The sequence below is a fragment of the Poecilia reticulata genome, chromosome 21 (assembly GCF_904066995.2).
Source record: "Poecilia reticulata chromosome 21, P_reticulata-male-v2, whole genome shotgun sequence".
Lineage (NCBI taxonomy): Eukaryota > Metazoa > Chordata > Actinopteri > Cyprinodontiformes > Poeciliidae > Poecilia > Poecilia reticulata.
In genome coordinates this window covers 15883184-15900724 of record NC_088850.1, presented here as the reverse complement: position 1 = coordinate 15900724, position 17541 = coordinate 15883184, and the positions used below count along the sequence as shown (strand labels likewise).

Genomic DNA, 17541 nt, shown 5'->3' with positions numbered 1-17541 from the left:
TAGGTTTTATCAGGGGCACAAGGTGAGGCTGAAGTTTGGATGAATCAAATCTAAAGAGACTCAGTCTTTACCTTTGCATTTACTATGAAGAAAAGAGGAATGATTATGGATTATCTACTTCACATAAATAAGTGTCTAATAAAAGTACAAGACTGATTGAGGCAATTGTATTTTCCAAGTGAATTACCAAATTGATAAAAAAAAAAAAAAGAGTTGGACAGAAATTATGACTCATTTGGAAACCACTGGAGTAAAAAAATAAAAATAAAAAAATAATCTAGTTCCAGGTTGAAGTCAAGGCCTGAAGTTCTTCTACATTTAGTTTGCATGTTTTCCCCATGCAAACTAAATGGGTTTCTGGCTGGGTACCCAGCTTCCTCATGCAGTTCAACATCACAATTGGTAACTCTAAAACACTTAAGTTTGAGTGTGTGGTCATATGCCTGCTTTGTCTCTGTGTTGAAATTTGATGGACTGGTGACGTGTCCAGAGTGTGCCCTGGCTCTACTTTACTGCCCACTAGAGACAGGCGTCTGTGACACTTCGAGCACAGACAGACAACTGATGGGTCTCCAGGATGCCACCAGTTGCATTTATGCCAATTTTGCATAATGTGAATGTTGAGTTTTTCTTATTTTCTTCTGGTGACCTTTCACTACTGTAACTGAACATGGCAAGTGTAATTTCTTTGACCTCAGAGGATTTCTTGCTCTCCGAGATGGCTAGTTTTAGAGAATAACAGGGTAAGGTTGGAAGAAAATGCACACTGAAGAATAAAGTTCTGTTAATGTGTAAACGCATTAAAACGTGCAAAGCAACAAAAACCTTCTTTGAGTACACACTCAAACATGCACAGCAATAAGTAAAAAAAATTAAAAAGAACAACCTCTGAACAGTTAAGATATAAACAAATACACAAAAACCAAACTTGAAACTTGCAAGTAAACAAATGCACAATTACTGTTGGGAACTGAACTACAGTATAAACAGAGAACAAAGACTGGAATAAAACTCTGAATCCCAGAATGCCCAGTATTAAACTCAGTCTCGGTTTCCAGAAGGCAGAGGAGGAGTTTCACAGCATGATCTCGCAACATGGATAACAAAACTGGGACAGATTGCCCAGAACTTCCCCTTCACGCCGCAGCACTTCACAGGCTGCACTGGAGGGACATGTGGACAGACCCCTCCTTTGACCCCTTCTTTGCCAACTGGAGAGGAGAGTTGCACCTTCAAAGTAACTCTGGATCCAAATTAAATACTCAGTCCAACAAACTGTTAGTATTGTTAATGTCGGACTTTAAGCAGTGGTTACCATCCTTGGCCTTCCTGCATGTTTTAGGAATCTACTTGCTGCCACACACCTGACTTAAAATGTACGTACGATCACAAGATGATGGTTTAAAATGGAAATAAAGAAAATGGTTTTGCTGCTGTTCCCTTTAAGTCAGTGGTTCTCAGTCGGTGCCTTTCCTGCCTTACATGTTTTAAATGTGTTTCTGTTCCAGCACACCTGATTCAAATGACTGAATGACCTCCTCTGGATGCCAGCTAGTGCTGCTAAAGCTAGCTAGTTATCCAACTATTAAAACAGCCAGTATGGTATTCTAAAACTAAGTTATATTCATCGCTATGGTGACTGGTTAAGTAAAACAAAATTGTCAGAAAGGTTATTGACTTCTAGTTCAACAAATTAGTCATGAAACTTTATCAAAATAACCTTTTTGTCTTCTTTTTTGCTTTTCATTTAGAACTGGTTGAACAGATAACAGTTGTGCCCTTAATTTACTAATCTTCAATAGCTTAAAATTTATTTGGTCTCATCTCTAAACTACTCAAAATAAACCTTGTTTCTCAACATGTGCTGTTCAACTGTGACATCATTGCTACTTATTTGTTCTCTTCTTTTTTGTTCATTTTTACTGTTTTACTTTTTGGTTGTTTATAAGTTTTCATAATTCTTTTTAAACAGGCTTTCGGCTTCTCTGGCACATTCTCTTTAAAAAGTATCCCGTTTTTATCCATTATAATGTACTGTTAGCCACTATGTTTTAATTGTCCTATGACTGTTTTATAATTTCAAAAAAAGGAAAAGTGAAGGTTTAATATATTTAGCATACTTTTAAAGTGGATAAAATAGTTTCACTAAGCCAGGGGAAAGCAACAAAACTTCTTTAGGGTTTCTTCAAAATCTGTGATCTAACTGTGACCATTTTCTCACATTGTTAAAAATGTGAAAGTGCATGCTGTTTGGCTTATTAGCATGCTGGCAGAAGCAAAGTAATTTAATAAAAGTGGAAACATATAAGAAAGAAAAAATTAAGAACAAAAAAATTGAAACAGTTCAAAGCAAGGGGAGACAAAACCTGATGTTGATTTTCCTTTTTCTCTGCATGTCGAGTTTGTATCATTTTCCAGTTGTCTAACCCTTTCTCCCTTTGCAGCATTTTGCTGAAAGTAAATGCCACTGAGGTGTGAAGTGCTCTATAATTCCATTTCAGAGGTGATTGGAAGCTCCATTTTTGAAGTGGCATATCTGCAAGTCTTCTACCTGCAGACACCAAAGTGAAAAAAAGACATTTCCCCCTGAGTGGCTCGTCACAAAGTAAAACTCATTTCTTTTTTTTTTCTCCTCAAAGTGATCATCAAGTTTGAGGAAAATGCTTTTGATGTGCTTCTAAAAGTTCTTCCTTTGGGCGAAACAATGGACCGGATTTATGCTGTCACAAGTTGGATCAAGCACTGAATTTCTTTCACCTCACCAGCCAATAGCAGATAAATGAACGCTTTAAAAATTGAATTGCTCGGCAGGTTTCCAGTCAAAGCGTTTTCTCATGCCGAACAGCATTTGAGGAGAAAGTGAGAAGAAACGATCAGAAGTAAACTTGCTGTTCTGGAAAAATTTGAGAGTGCGTGTCATCTGAGTGTTTGTACTTCACACAAAGCACAGAAAGGGAAGTTGAACAAGTGATGTTTAAATATAGACTCAAATTTGTTTGATATTTTTGCCGAGAACAAGAACTTTGTGCAAACATTCATCAGTACAGAAGTAGCTTCATGCTGCTAGCTTTTATGTGATCAAAAGGAGTGCTATACCCATCTTTTGCGAAACTGCACATAAAACAGGTACAGTCACATTAGAAAGGACACATATTGTTTTATAACATAATCTTTGCAACCACAGTAATAATCCAGGGCAAGCAAAGGCATTTATACCACTTAAAATTTTATGTATTTTGAGGAATTTTTTTATTTATTTATTTTTTACAAATAAAAACATATAAATTTGGATCCCTTGCATCCCTGCTCAGACTCATGCCTCTGCAGAGCAGAATGATGCTGATGAGGAAATTAAGGTGTGTTGGAGAAGACATGCTTCTAAAAGTTGCAAGACAGTGGCATTCGAGAAGGGGAGTTGCAAACTCCTGCTTTATTGAAATGCCCTACTGAATTTACCTACCTAGAATAAACAATCCACTTGTGACAATAGCAGACATATTGGTTATTTGGGCTTTTAATGCCTTTTTTTTTACAGTTTCTTTTGTCAGTTTCCATTTACTTCCCTCCAACTCTAATCAGATCAACGGGCAAAATCTGATAACTGGTCAAACAAGAGGGGCGAGAGGAGGAAAGCTGAGAAATTTTGTTGCAATAGCCTTCAAGAAAATTCTTCAAGAAAATCAACCAATGGGCCATTGTGGTAAACAAAAATATGTATAATAGAAGTTTTGGGGCCAGCTCGTAAATGCGTGTTAGCGCACCAGTCTGCCTCTGTAAAAGGTCTCTAAGCTTTGTTGAACCTTGGAACCAATGTTAAGCAAAAAAGCATTTTGAAGACAAAGTAGTACAACAGAAACACCAAAGACACAGATACAAGGTTCACCTTCCAGCTGAAGAGAGATAATAAACATACAATGAAGTGCTTTAAATGATGTAAGGTCATAGATTTAATGACTGCTTTCAAAAGATATGAAAAATGTTCCGCACAGAGATGTATTGTTTCCGTGTTAATGATTGGTTTTGTCCCAGCAAATGTCTCATGTGCAGCTCACTGTCCATAATAATAGACTGGAGGATGGGGAAATGGTTTTAGAAGTACTTATTGATCTTTGTCTATGGAGCACAGCATGAAGGTTTGGTTTTTAATCACTACCTACTGAGCCCTTAGCTTGATTTTCCTAAGCATAAGAAAACTTTAGCCGGGTGTTAAAAATGTTTATTTATTTAGATAGACCTTTAAAATACAGAAGATGTTCTTATTTTATAGACTTTACATTTATGAATGTCATTTAACTATTGCATGCTTTCTACAAACATAAAATACTTTACTCACTTCCGACCTTCTGTTCAGACCATCGCTATCTCTTGTTGAGAATTGATGAGTTCTGCTATTGTTCATCTAAGTGGCAGCCATGATTCTTTGTTTTCAGGTGTACATCTCTTTGAAAAAGAGGTTCTTAGTCAGTTCACTCAGTTCTTGCACAACCTTTTTTTTTCTTTTCTTCTTCTTCTTCTGAAGACAAAGCCAGGACCATAAATTGTGATGCAGCAAAGGTTTCGGCGCAAAGCAGAATGAAGAGACAAATGGAGAAAAGACAGTTCAAGAACAAAGAGCGAGGAACAGAGAGACGGGATAAAGAAAAAAGAAAAGAGACAGCACATTGAATTCTCACCAGAGCATGTTATGAGTGAAGCAGAATGGTGGCTTTAAATTTGGAGTAATTTATGTCAGGATGGTGGAAGATTTATGTCGGAGGAATCCATGTCAAAGAGGAGAAACCTATGGAAAGCGGACATTACAAAACAAGAAGGGGGACGGGCGCGTGCTAATGGATGGGTGGAAATGGGGTGTTAACAGAGCAGGATCTTGAGAGGAGGTTAGAAGAGAGGGCACATTTCTCACCGTTTCCTCTCAAGTGTGTTGGCAGGTGTATTCACGCGCCATTAAAGGCCGGAAAAATGTACAAGCTGTTCGTAATAACTTGCTAATCATCTTGAAAGGAAACTTTAGGGGAATTTGTGCCTGCTGCTGTCTGGGCAGCCAGAGGAGTGTCAGGATGATTAACCTCAGCACCGTCAAGGGCATAAGTAAAACCGATCAGAATTATACAGACCATTAAAGCTTTCACTCCTGACTTCCCTGATTTCCATCTGACAGGCCGCAAAATGAAGACATCTTGCTGGGTAGGCTTACACCGATTTTATAATTTCACCTCCAATTAGGCAACTTCTCTTTAGGGTGTGTTCTGCCTCTAACCCATGGACAGACGGAGATGTTGGGGCTGCATCAGGACAAGGTGGGTATCTGGTATGGATGGATTTTAAAAAATAAAATAAAATCGCCCATGCATGTTAAAAAAAAGCAAAACATCTTGACTTGCAGTCAGATGAAAAAGTACAGTATTCAGTTTGTTTTTACTTTGTTGTTTTATGTGTGTAAGTTTTCTGCCACACAGCGTTTTGTAGGTTAATCAAAAAGTTGGATTTCTAATTTGACCAGCACTGTGCTCCCTATGTGGCCTGTGGAAAATAAAAAGGGAGTTCCTCACACTCTTCCTCTCAAAAATAGCTTACCACTCCATTAAGAGTGGCAAGTAAAAAAAAAAAGGGTTTCTCATAAAAGCTGGATTTGTGGAGTGCAGGACTAATAGCTGGCCTGTCAACAGACTCTCACACCTAACCTGTTGATCTCCGCGGATCCTCCAGATGTAACGCGGACCATTTGGCTGTTTCTCCGATTAATACCTCGCCCTGGAGAGTAGGGTTTGTAGCTGCCTCACTCTTTCCGGTTTCTAATGATGAACTGAACAGAGCTTGGTTCAAATCTCTCTGCAAACATATTAATGGCCTGTTGTTGTTTGTCTTCATGATGCTATTTTGTCCCCCGTTTTTTTTTTTTTTTTTTAGCGAACCTCCTAGGACTTCAGAAAACAGTCGTATGTTTACTGGGATCAAATTACAAACAGGTGATACTTAATCCGTGAACTGGATTGTTGTCGGATGCAATAAAAAAAAAAAACGTCAGGCATTCAAATGCATTTTTCAGATTTATTTATTTCTTTTTTTTTTAGAAGATTTATAACAGTTTTCCTTCCACATTGCAATCGTAATTTCTCATGTTGCAACATGCATTTGCTGCATAAAATCCAAATAACTAATGTTTGTGGTTGTAAATTGGAAAAAATGTAAAGTTCAAGTGGGTATGAATATTAACTAATTCTTGCAAACTTGTAGTGGTGATGTTTGGCAGAGTATCTTGACTCTGGCCATGGTTTAGCGCTGCTGCAATGCAACAGTAATGACAGCTCTAGACTAGAACAGAAGATAGTAAGCTAACATCAGGTTAGCACACAAACCTGATGTTTCACTGTCAGAGATATTACCACGTACCTGGTGACATTGACAAGAAAATATCGTAGACTAATCCTGCAGAGTCTCATTTAAAGTAAAACTGACATCTATTATTTGCGTATTCAATAATTGGATTTTAATAACAAAATCAGTATTTCTCATTTCTAATTTAAAACCTTTTCAACACTCAAGTCCTTTGAAGCAATATTCAGCAAACAGTTTGGACCTCCATAATCATCTCACCTGTCAGGATGAGGAGGCGCGGCAAAAGGAGAACCAGGAAATGAATTATCAAAACAATAAAGAGTCATCCATTACCGGTGACAGAATATTCTCAGAGTGGAGATAAGGCAATCCTATTTGTAAGAAGACAGACACTCAGCACTTTCCAGCACAACCTGTGAACAGAGGAGGGTCTGCCTGCGGGTCAACACAGTGATAACGCTGCTTTGAAGGTAGTGGGCAAAATATAGCTGTAGCAGATTATTGTAACTGTTTGAACGTGTTTATCTGTTCAACAGCGAAAATTGCCCCGCCGCCCCTTTTTTTTTTTTTTCCTGTGGCACATATCACAGTTTATTTAAAGTCACTGCAGTCGCCAATAGAGATTAAAAAAAAAGTAATACATTTCTCTCAAGATGAAGTTTGAAGATTTCTGGTTGAATTTGCACTACTTCATGTGGGGCCTCTGTGTGCTTTGCAGGCTCGTTAATCACAGGCAGCATCAAACTTTTGCTGTCTCAATGGAAAAGAAATGAATAATATTTTCAGACCGCAGGCGGAGGAATTGGTTATTTTTAAATTGTCTGTGTGGGTTTGTTTTCCCTCGCACGGCATTAGTATTCATACCCCTTGAAACGTTTTAACGTTACATTTCGTCACAAACGTCAGTGGAGTTTGTGTTTTACTATGAGATTATGTGGATGGCCACTACAAAGGAGTACAGTGGAAGTAACAGGTTAAAATGTTTTTAAAACTTTACAAATAACCTAATCCTAACTATGGGAGGCTGAAGTAGTTTAATGCAAAGTCTATTTCGGCTCTGGTTTAAACCCGTCTACAGATACTACGACTTTGATCGCTGATTGATCAACCTGTTTACGCGTGAATTTCAGAATGGTGACCTTGAGTTTTCTTGTTTTTTTTTTTTACATTATTAGTTTACTTAATTTTGTTTAATTCTCCTTGCAGGAGGTCAGAGGGTTGGTGTCTATCTCCAGTGGTCAATATGTGAGAGGGGAGGTCAGATATCCAGTCCATCGCAGGGCAACTGCACCAGTTTTATAATTTAATCACAAACTAAATTTATGCTTTGTATTGACATTGATGTAATTCACATCAACACTCACTGGTCTTGTAATAGTAATTTTCCCCGTTTTTCAAGTCTTGCTGGAGCCTTTATGGGCACCAATCATATGCATGTTGTGTTTGCACATCAGACTGTGTGGTTGTGAATTTAGTTTTTTTTTAACCTTGTGTATAAATGGCTGAGAAATATTGCTCTGTGTATGTGCATACAAATGTGTGAATGAAAAAAAAAATCCATGCAGTATCTATAAATAATATTCACTCCTTTGAATGTTTCACCCTCTTTATGGTTTTTAAAAATCAATCGTAATAAACAAAATTTGGCATTCTTGACAAAAAAAACAAAAATATACGAGTGAAAACTGATTTCTACAAAATAAAAATTATAGGACATGAAATAAATCACTACATAATTATTTCCCTTCTCTTGAAAGTGGCTGACCTAATTCAGCAGAGGTCCAGTCAGTTGGTGCAAGAAGTCACACAATGACGGGAAGAAAGATCACCTGAATGCAATGAGTGTGTATCAAGAGATTGTACTATAAATACTCCTGTGTCTGGAAGATTCATTCACAAGTTAGTCCTGACCAGCATTATAGCGCAAAGGCAAAATAACACTCCAAACAAAGCAGAAAAAAAGTTTAAATCAGGGGCTTTGCTACAAAAATACAAAAATAGAGTTCAGTTAAATCCATTAACAAGAACTGGAATGAATTTGGCATGTGTGTAAATCTGGATTTCAGAATAAGGCTGTAATATAAAATGTGGACAAATTGAAGCTCTGTATATATTTTCAGAAAATATGCATACATATATATATTTGCATAAATTCCACATGCTCTAATGACACAATTATCAAAGTGGATACTTGAATAAACTGTCAGCTAAAGAGCTCAGCAGTCACGCCCAACCCTTTTAGTTACTCTACTTATTTCATCACTTTGAAGTTCTCTTCGGCCATTTAATTCTACGTTCATCCCCCTTTGCTAGTGCCTCTTTTAATTACAGCCTCACTTTGGTGGGGAATCAAACAGAAACAATTAAAAGAAGAGTGTTTTTCAGACCGGTCGATCGAGCTGATGAATGGAGCTGGAATACAAACGAGTGGGAAACTTTCCAGAGTTTTAAGAATTCATTACGCGCGGAAACATTAGAATTCCAAACGAGGGCGTTGACGATAACGACGCGTTTTTCATCTGACGACTTAGAAGGGGCATTTAAGCTCTGGTTATTATTCAGAACAACTCTCATATGAGCTGACACGCGAGGCGTCAAAGCCAGAGGCTAAGACTTTCATGGCGCTTTAATCAGCAGATCGCACAAACTCCATCGGGGGAGACAGGATGAGTGAAGGGAGCTGTCCTGTCAGTCAGAGGAGAGCAAAGGAGGCAGAGACCACAGCATCTCAAGAAACATGTCAGCGCTGTTGACGTGGACGACTGCGACCAAAAAGATGATGGCGCTTTGAGCTTGGACAGACTTCATGAACTTGTCGTTAATAAATTGATCTAAGTACCTTAAACTTCATGGTGGCTTTTGTTCAGGTGATCATCAAGTCAATTTGCCGCACAATGTAATCTCGCCTGAGCCCGCTGCCATCAGCGATGTTTTAATTGGATATAAAGCTGAACATTTTGTGGCTGGCATTGATGTTGCAATCAGCATGGTAAAGTAACAGACAAAATGCCACTCGGGAGTTTATTTCTAATGTAGTCATGTTCTGTCTGAGCATTAAACACAAACAAACCGTTTTAGTTTTTCTGCCTGCCTGATATTATAGAATTTAAAGGGGCGATGTTATGTTTTCTCCAGGCATACAGTGTCATTCTTATACAACAATCAAGTCTCTTTAAGAAGCTCCTGTTCTTTCCGACTCCGACTTTAGCACATCATCACAACAATGCTTCTCATTATGCCATTGACAGCCATCCTTAGCAGCTTTGGACTGAGAAGTAATGTGCTTGATGTCTAGATGTGCTCCTGATTTTAACATTGCAGCTGTGAACTGCTTCCCAAAGTGATTGTTAGTTATTCATAGAACCCTATCACAGCTCTGTTTTATTACAGGGACTCCAGCCAGTTGAACGTTAAAGAAAACAGGGAAAAGAACATGATCTGCAGTCCTAAGCAGAAGGACATTTTAATGCCAACCAGGCAGTTTATAGAGATTAAATGTGTAATAAAAATAGGACCAGAACTTGTAAACATTTGAGGAAAAGCAGGACTGTAATGTAATTTAGCAACTGACTCTGTCAGTCATACTCTTCATTGTTCTGACATGCATACAAATATGTCTGTTTCTGAATTTAACAAGCAGTTAGTTTTACCTTCTTGGAAGGAATGATGATGAATCTCACCTTAGACGAAATGTTTCACATATTTAGCTCTGTTTTAAATTGATCTCACGTTAAGTGTAAAATTCAAGTTATTCCTCCCCCTCGCTACTCATCACGGTCAGAAAACCTTAACATTCATGCGCTGAGTACCTCTTCAGAGTCAATTTATAGTGTTTAGTCAAGTCTGAAAACATCTAAAAAAGTGACAACAGAGGAGGAGCTCTCTGCAACACAGAGAGTGACTCGTTTTATTGCCTATTAATGTAATGTGAAAGTAAACCAAGTAGTTTTGGTGTTCATGGTACCCACAAAATGTACAAGTTTATTTTGTGACATAGTTGTAAGGAAGAAAATAATGCTTAGCGTTATTGTGTTTAATAAACCAACCTCTGTAGCATGCATTTGCATTGCTCACCCTTTATTCTGTGAACTCCTAAATAAAATCTAGTAAAGCCAAATGTCCTGATGCATCATCCAAATAGTAATTAGACTCCCTCTGTGTGCATTGCCTCTCAGTATACACCCAGCTGTTCACTCAAGACCTCAGAGGTTCGTTAGCCAACATTAGTGAGAAAACCTCAGCGTGAAGACCAAAGAACATAAAAGATGTATAAGGGGTAAAGTTGTGAAGCACAGATTAAATGTTCAAACTGTGATTAAAAAACAGAATATTGTGGAATTGCAGACCTACCTGGACATGGACGAAACTGGCAGCCCAGGTAAGGACGGTATTAAGAGCTGAAAGTAGAAAGACATGTAAAATGAAAGAAGACAAGTTTGCATTTCACCACAGGTCATGGTGCTCTGTCAGATAACATCAGAATTGAACTTTTTTTTGCCCTTCCTGAAAAATGATTTTACTGGTTGAAAATGGAATAGGCAAAGAGTTTATTGATTTGAAGAAAAATCCCACCAAAGTCTTGCAGCTGTGGTACAAAAAAATGTGGTTTATATGAAGTGTTGAGCTAAATACAAACACACAGCACACTCGTGAGTTTATTTGCTAAAAAGAAACATTTATCCGTTTTGTTTTCTCTTTTACGGGTATGTGCGCTGTCGGTCTGTCACATAAAATCTTAATAAAATGCAGGACAAAATGTGAACATGTTCAACAGGTATGAATATCCCTGCAAGCACGGGATGCTTCAGCTACAGGAAAAGCCAAAAACCGTGATTCTGTTGTGCATAACACAGCATGTCCTTAACTGCAAAACCAACTGTAACATTAAACTTCTTTTACCCACACCATATCTTCCACATCTTTCACTGCAGTGCTTTTACAGTTCTTTTACATTAATGATTTTTTTTTTTTTTTGCAAGGCCTTTTTGGAATCCCATTGCATTTTCTTCAACATCCTTTGTGTGCACTCTCCGACCAGTTGTGTGTGTGCGTGTGCGTGTGTGTGTGTGTGTGCTTTGCCCAAGTAAAAAATTATCTCCACAGAGTGAATTTCTCAGTAGTAGAGGGCTCTGCTCCAGCATGATCATATTACACACAGTAAATACTGGGGTTCAAGAGACTTGAAGGCTTTTTTGTGAGAGGACTGCTTGGTCCCCATGGCAAACTGAGGTTGAGGATTAGAATGGTGAAGTGGGACTGTGGGTGAGCTGTGGGAAAAGCGGGAGCACATAAATTCATGCTTATCTGTGAGCGGGGGGGGGGGGGGGCTCTTGTGTCAAGGTCCTATCATTACCAGCAGCAGAACATGAATGAATATGAGGCAATATTCATGAATATTCTATTGAGTTGTTATCTTTCTCTTTCAACTTTCTTTTTTCGGTCCCCTCCACCCCTCTCCTTCCTGTTTTCCCAGATTTTCTCTCTGCTATTCTTATCTTCTGCCTTCTCTTCCTCATTTTAGCGTTTTCTGTTTCTGTCTTACACTCTTGCTGTGCTGTGTCTCGGGGCGTTAAGGTGTTTCCCACAAGTTCTCCTGGTTCACTTTTAAATCTAACACATTGCAACAACTTCAGAAATACAAGACGACACCACAGAGATCCCGCTATGAAGCATCTGTCGGATCCCTCAGTCCTTTCTTCATGCCGTTTTATTTTGAATTTATTTAAATCTATTATCATGGATATGGTAAGTTTATCTCAGTAAATATTTGATCTCATCTACTTAAAGTGACCAAAATCACCAATTATAGCATGTGTTTTTTTTATCACAGTGGTAGTTTTAATCATGCATTGTCTTTTTTTACAATATCTGGTAGAGGTGTGCCGATCGATCGGTCACCGATCACAATCGGGCCGATTTCCGTGAAAAAGTGCATGATCGGTGATCGGCGATCATTGGCTCTTGTTGCCGATACCGATCACCTGCATCTCATTTCGCAGCCTGCCTGTGCAGCTGGTCTCCTCTTTCCTTCACACTGCGCAAACGCGCAGCAACAAATCCTAAGCGATGTGGAACTATAACGCACTGAGTGAATGGGGAAGTTTGCGTGTTGCGACGGAAAATTGAAGCACGTCAAAATGCATCAACACCACGAAGCTAATACGACATAAAAACAATGCCATACTTGACGGAGTTTGGCTACATCGAGGCTCACTGCAGTAAAAAAGACATACGGAGGATCAGATAGCAGGTGAAGCAGCGCACAGCTACAAACACTCACCTGGATTAGCATGATGGTCAGAAAGCTAAACAAATAACCCGCAAAATTATTTAAGTCTTCGAGCTGCGATGTAAGACGCTGGTTCTGCTTTCGCTGTTGAACCGCTGCTACGCGCTACAGGTAGTAATATTTCACAGACGGAGCGCCGCTTCTGTTCCACCTGGTAGTGACTCTCACACCGAACCTCTGTTTAAAGCTGCAACATCTAACCTAAAATAATACATTTTACATACGTATTAAAACTTTCGCTGTCCTAACATGAGACAGATAATCTTTAAAAAAATAATCGATCTCCTCCCTGTTCTGCATAATTACTCCGCTCAGTCAGAAACAGCCACTCAGAACTAGCAGTAATCAGCTAGCCGCCATGCTATCAGGAAGGTTTCATTCAGTAACTCAGGATTGTTTATTGTAATGGAACCTGTATTTGACTTTGAATGTTAAGTTTTATACTTGAATTTTTTTGCCAATGTTGAGAGGTTTTATTTTGGCTCTTTGCATTATTTAGCCTCTTCAGAACCTTCATATGTTATCAGTCTGTTAAAGATAGCATTACTGATAGCAGTGCAATTTGCAGAATGCCCGTTTTGTTTAGTTTTCTTCTTGGAAAAAGTTATTAAAAACAAGTTTTTGTCTAAATTAAGGTGAATTCATGGTTCCTTTTTCCACATAATGTAACCGGTAGTGTTTATGATAAAAAAATATTATGTGATCGGTATTGGTATCGGCAGGAAAAAACCTGATCGGCACATCTCTAATATCTGGTGTTTATTCATGTCTTCACACTCCTTTTAGTTCATGTCCCACGGTAGTTACAAATAAACTAGATATTCAGTATCAATGTGAAATGCTCTGATAAAAGGTTTCATAGTTCAGTGGCTCCTCTGACTTGTTTTCCAAAGCCCGGTGGGGTGAGTCAAATGGAGTGATAGTGTTTGATTCATGCGGTGGCCGAGTCCGCTGCCAGTTGGCGCAGAAGTGCAATAGGGCCACGGTCTGTTGGCCGTAAAATGAGCGGAGGTGCCCTGCTTTGACTGGCTCTTCCACAGGACCCCTGGGCACGGCAACAACAATCAGCTACATCAAATGGAAGGTCTAATGGATGAGAAAATGTAACTGAAAAGGGCAACAGCACTCTGGCAGACAAAGTGAAAGAAGATGGTGGCCCCACTGGACCGGTTTCTGCCTGATTGCTTCAAAATTTGCCAGGGTCCACACTGAGGTCAGTGACTGGTAAAAATCAAATAGTTGACTTTTTTTTTTTCTTGATGAAATGTGACACTCTTCATTTGCCAATATTTTCATATGCATTGTTATGCTTGTGAATAACCCGCATTTGTTTGTTACCTTTACAAAAAATATGGGTTTTTTTTTCCACATATATGTTAAAAATGTCACAGTATAAAACAAATAGCCTGCAAACACATCAAGTTCCTCCATCGTCCCCCATTGCTCCTATTGCTGTCATGCAATTGGAGTGGTTGGTGGTTGGTTGTGGACAGTGGTGGGAAGTAACGAAGTACAAGTACTTCGTTACTGTACTTAAGTACAATTTTCGTGTATCTGTACTTTACTTAAGTAGATTTAATAATGGGTACTTTCTACTTTTACTCCACTACATTTTACAGTAAGTATCTATACTTCACTACATTTCTACAAAAGTGTCGCGTTACTCGTTACATCCAAGTCGCGTTGCTCTTTTTTTCCGTTAAAATGTGAAGTTCAGGGATTTAAGGTGGCGCCGTAAAATCCAAGCAATAACGTGACTTAGTGTCTGTTGTCACCCATCGGCTCCACCTTTACTCGCACGCGGAGCTCCAGACATGCGCAGTGGTTTCCTCTGAGCGTCAGTAATATAATAGCGCTGCATAAATCATAAGATATGGCGACATGTAAAATCAGCAGCGCTTCGCTTTCACAGATGGTGGGGACTTCGTCCAATTTTTAACGTCACTTGGAAGGAAAGCTTAAAGAAAGGTAAGCTCCGTGGACGTGATGCTAGCAAAGCTAGCTGTATTGACTGAAACACATGTTGCATCTGCGATGAAAAAAAGTTGTCATTTATGCGCTGAATTACTGTGTGGAGGTGTTGACTGAGGTGTTGCACATATGGGAGAACGCTGTGACCAAAGTGCAATATAGTAATATGACATTCATGGATGATCCGATTCTTCTGGACGGATCTTGACCAAGTCCTATAGTGCTGAAGCCTCACTGAGAGCCGTTCTTTGTTCTTGTAATGCTCTGCGTACACTGCAGTAGCTATTTTATTTCATTAAAATATCTTTATATTTAATTGGCGAATAAATAAAACAAGAACGTAAGAACACAGAGCATGCTCGTTGCTCTTTGTTTTCGTCACCTGTCATGGTGGCAGACGTTGCAGCAGGAGGGAGGATGAGAACAGTCACGGTGCTCCTCCTGCTTGGTTACTTCTTGCTTATTGGGCCTTGCAGTGTTCATAGTTGAGCGTTGTTAATTGCTATGTTTAATGGTGCAATTTCTGACATTGGCAATATGGGCAACCGCCCATGGTGTTATTTTTTTAGGGATGGCAGGAGACCTCTGTATTGTGGCACAGAGTTGAAAGCAAACAGAATGAAGAAGAGTTTGAATTGTCACTGGTTACATTTATTTCAGCTCTAAATATTTAATATCTAGGTGTTTTTATGGGAAAGTAAATCTTTCAGATCAATTTGAGAAGCAATTTTGATAGGTGCACTTAATTTTATTGTCATGGCTACATGCTCCCAGCATCATAAAATCACACAGTTCAAGTTAGTCTTTAAATTTCAGTTTTCTGTTGGTTCATTTTCTGAGTTATTTTGGAGATTAAAGTTATTGTGTACAAGTTTATCTGTGATAATATCTTATTTCTCAGTAAGTAAAGCTACTGTTTGTAATAATCAGTAACGATATCCACTGTCAAATGACTGGAAAATAATTGGCTGCTATCCGATGAGATTGTTTCTCTTGTGCTTATTTCTGGTTATTTCTGGTAGCATGGGGTGCTGGTTTTGATTTGGTCTTGGGTTCGGTGGTCTAGACTACAACTCTGCTACGAGGCTCCTTGGTTCCATGTCCTCCTCTGTGAGTCGGATTTCTTTCAAAATAAATGTGTGGCAAAAAAAGTGAAGTTCATGCTATGTTAGGACAGGAGATGTTTCCATCCCTGAAATTATGATGCATAGAATCACATATCTAAGTCTAAACTATGTTGACATAGTGTCCGAAAAATACATTTTACACAAGTACTGCAGTGTAATAACCAGGTGATATCCTAAGCAAAATGTGTCAACACTTAAACAGACCTTACATGTTTATGCTGCATTTCCTCTACAGTAAAACATCGTCCAAAAGGTCATGAGTGTGCAGAGATTAAGATTGATAAACATGAAAGGTTGGAAAAGATACTGGCAGAAGGCAAGTACTTTTGGTACCAACACCAGAAGTGGTAAAGTGTAAGAAGCACTAAGAAGGACACATCTTTGGTACGTCAGTCTTTAAACCATTTTCTGCACAAAAATCAGACATTGTCTCTGTTTTACTGGATAAATCACAGCAGCGAAACAACTAAAAGCTTTGTGTTTGTGTCAGGGAGACTCTGGCGGAGGATTTGTGTTCAAGAACAGACTGTATGGCGTCTTTACCTTCATGGGAGATCCAGTGTGTTCACTCAATAAGACAAGTGCTTTCATGGATGTCTGTGCCTACAAGTGTATAGATGACACAATTAATTAACTGAAAAACCCTATTGGTTGCTAGGTGTCTATATTGTGGCTACATGCTCCGAGCATCATAAAAGCACACAGTTCAAGTTAGTCTTTAAATTTCAGTTTTCTGTTGGTTCATTTTCTGAGTTATTTGGAGATTAAAGTTATTGTGTACAAGTTTATCTGTGATAATATCTTATTTCTCAGTAAGTAAAGCTACTGTTTGTAATAATCAGTAACGATATCCACTGTCAAATGACTGGAAAATAATTGGCTGCTATCTGATGAGATTGTTTCTCTTGTGCTTATTTCTGGTTAAAATAACAGCTTTTAAAACATTGAGCAGGCTGTTAAATTCGTCATTAAAGGGACCAAAACTAAAAACCTGCAGGCTTTTAGAAAACAATGTCATCATTTGTACACCATCTGTTATTTGACGTATTCTGTTTCAAATAATAATGTGAACTTTGGAAACCTTCCAAGAACAAACATGAAAACCTTTTCAGAAATCATACAATCTGGATCTGGATGAAGGGTGGTTGATATTATAATGTATTTTATAATAATTAGAAAATAAAAATACTTTGGCTCTACTAAAAAAAAAGGAATATAGAATATAAGTTTGATGGGAAGATCATTATAGGTTAACATCTGCTGATTATGTTATATTAAATGCTTGTGAACTCTCAACAAAAGAACGTGTTTGAAAGGTTTGGAGTAGTTTTACCTGCAGCTGCATGGGAACCAGACGGTCTCTCCCATGTGTTGACTCCGCCCATCAGAGCTTTTCATTCAGAACTTTTTAAGGCTGATTTTTGTGAACCTCCAAAGAGTGCAATAGCATTAAAATGTAATTTGTCTCCACGGCACCCCCTAGGTTACTCCATCAACTATATCTCCTCACAACATCAGCCGATCTGCACCAGACTGGATGAAAGTAGTATATATATATATATATATATATATATATATATATATATATATATATATATATATATATGACACCATGCATGTTATTGGACCTACGGAAATTTCGTGCATGCATACAACGCTGGGGGGCAAAAAGACTAATCATTTACATGTCATCCATAGCCGCGTTAACTCAGTGAAACTTAAAAATGTGGGTATTAATTTCGTGCTATGATCCACAGCAAAGTGATCTGTATTCGCCAAGCTACGCAGACTCGTTGTCATAGCAACTGACAACAATGC

At 38.5% G+C, this 17541-nt stretch overlaps 1 long non-coding RNA gene across 1 annotated transcript; it reads right to left on the bottom strand.

The window, feature by feature from the left end:
* Positions 1-288: 288 nt before the first annotated feature.
* Positions 289-17214, bottom strand: LOC103457926 (uncharacterized). The gene is made up of 4 exons (XR_532501.2): positions 17057-17214; positions 16267-16326; positions 10687-10733; positions 289-2551 (listed from the first exon to the last, which is right to left on the bottom strand). It is a non-coding gene; the product is annotated as an uncharacterized LOC103457926 (long non-coding RNA).
* Positions 17215-17541: the final 327 nt, after the last annotated feature.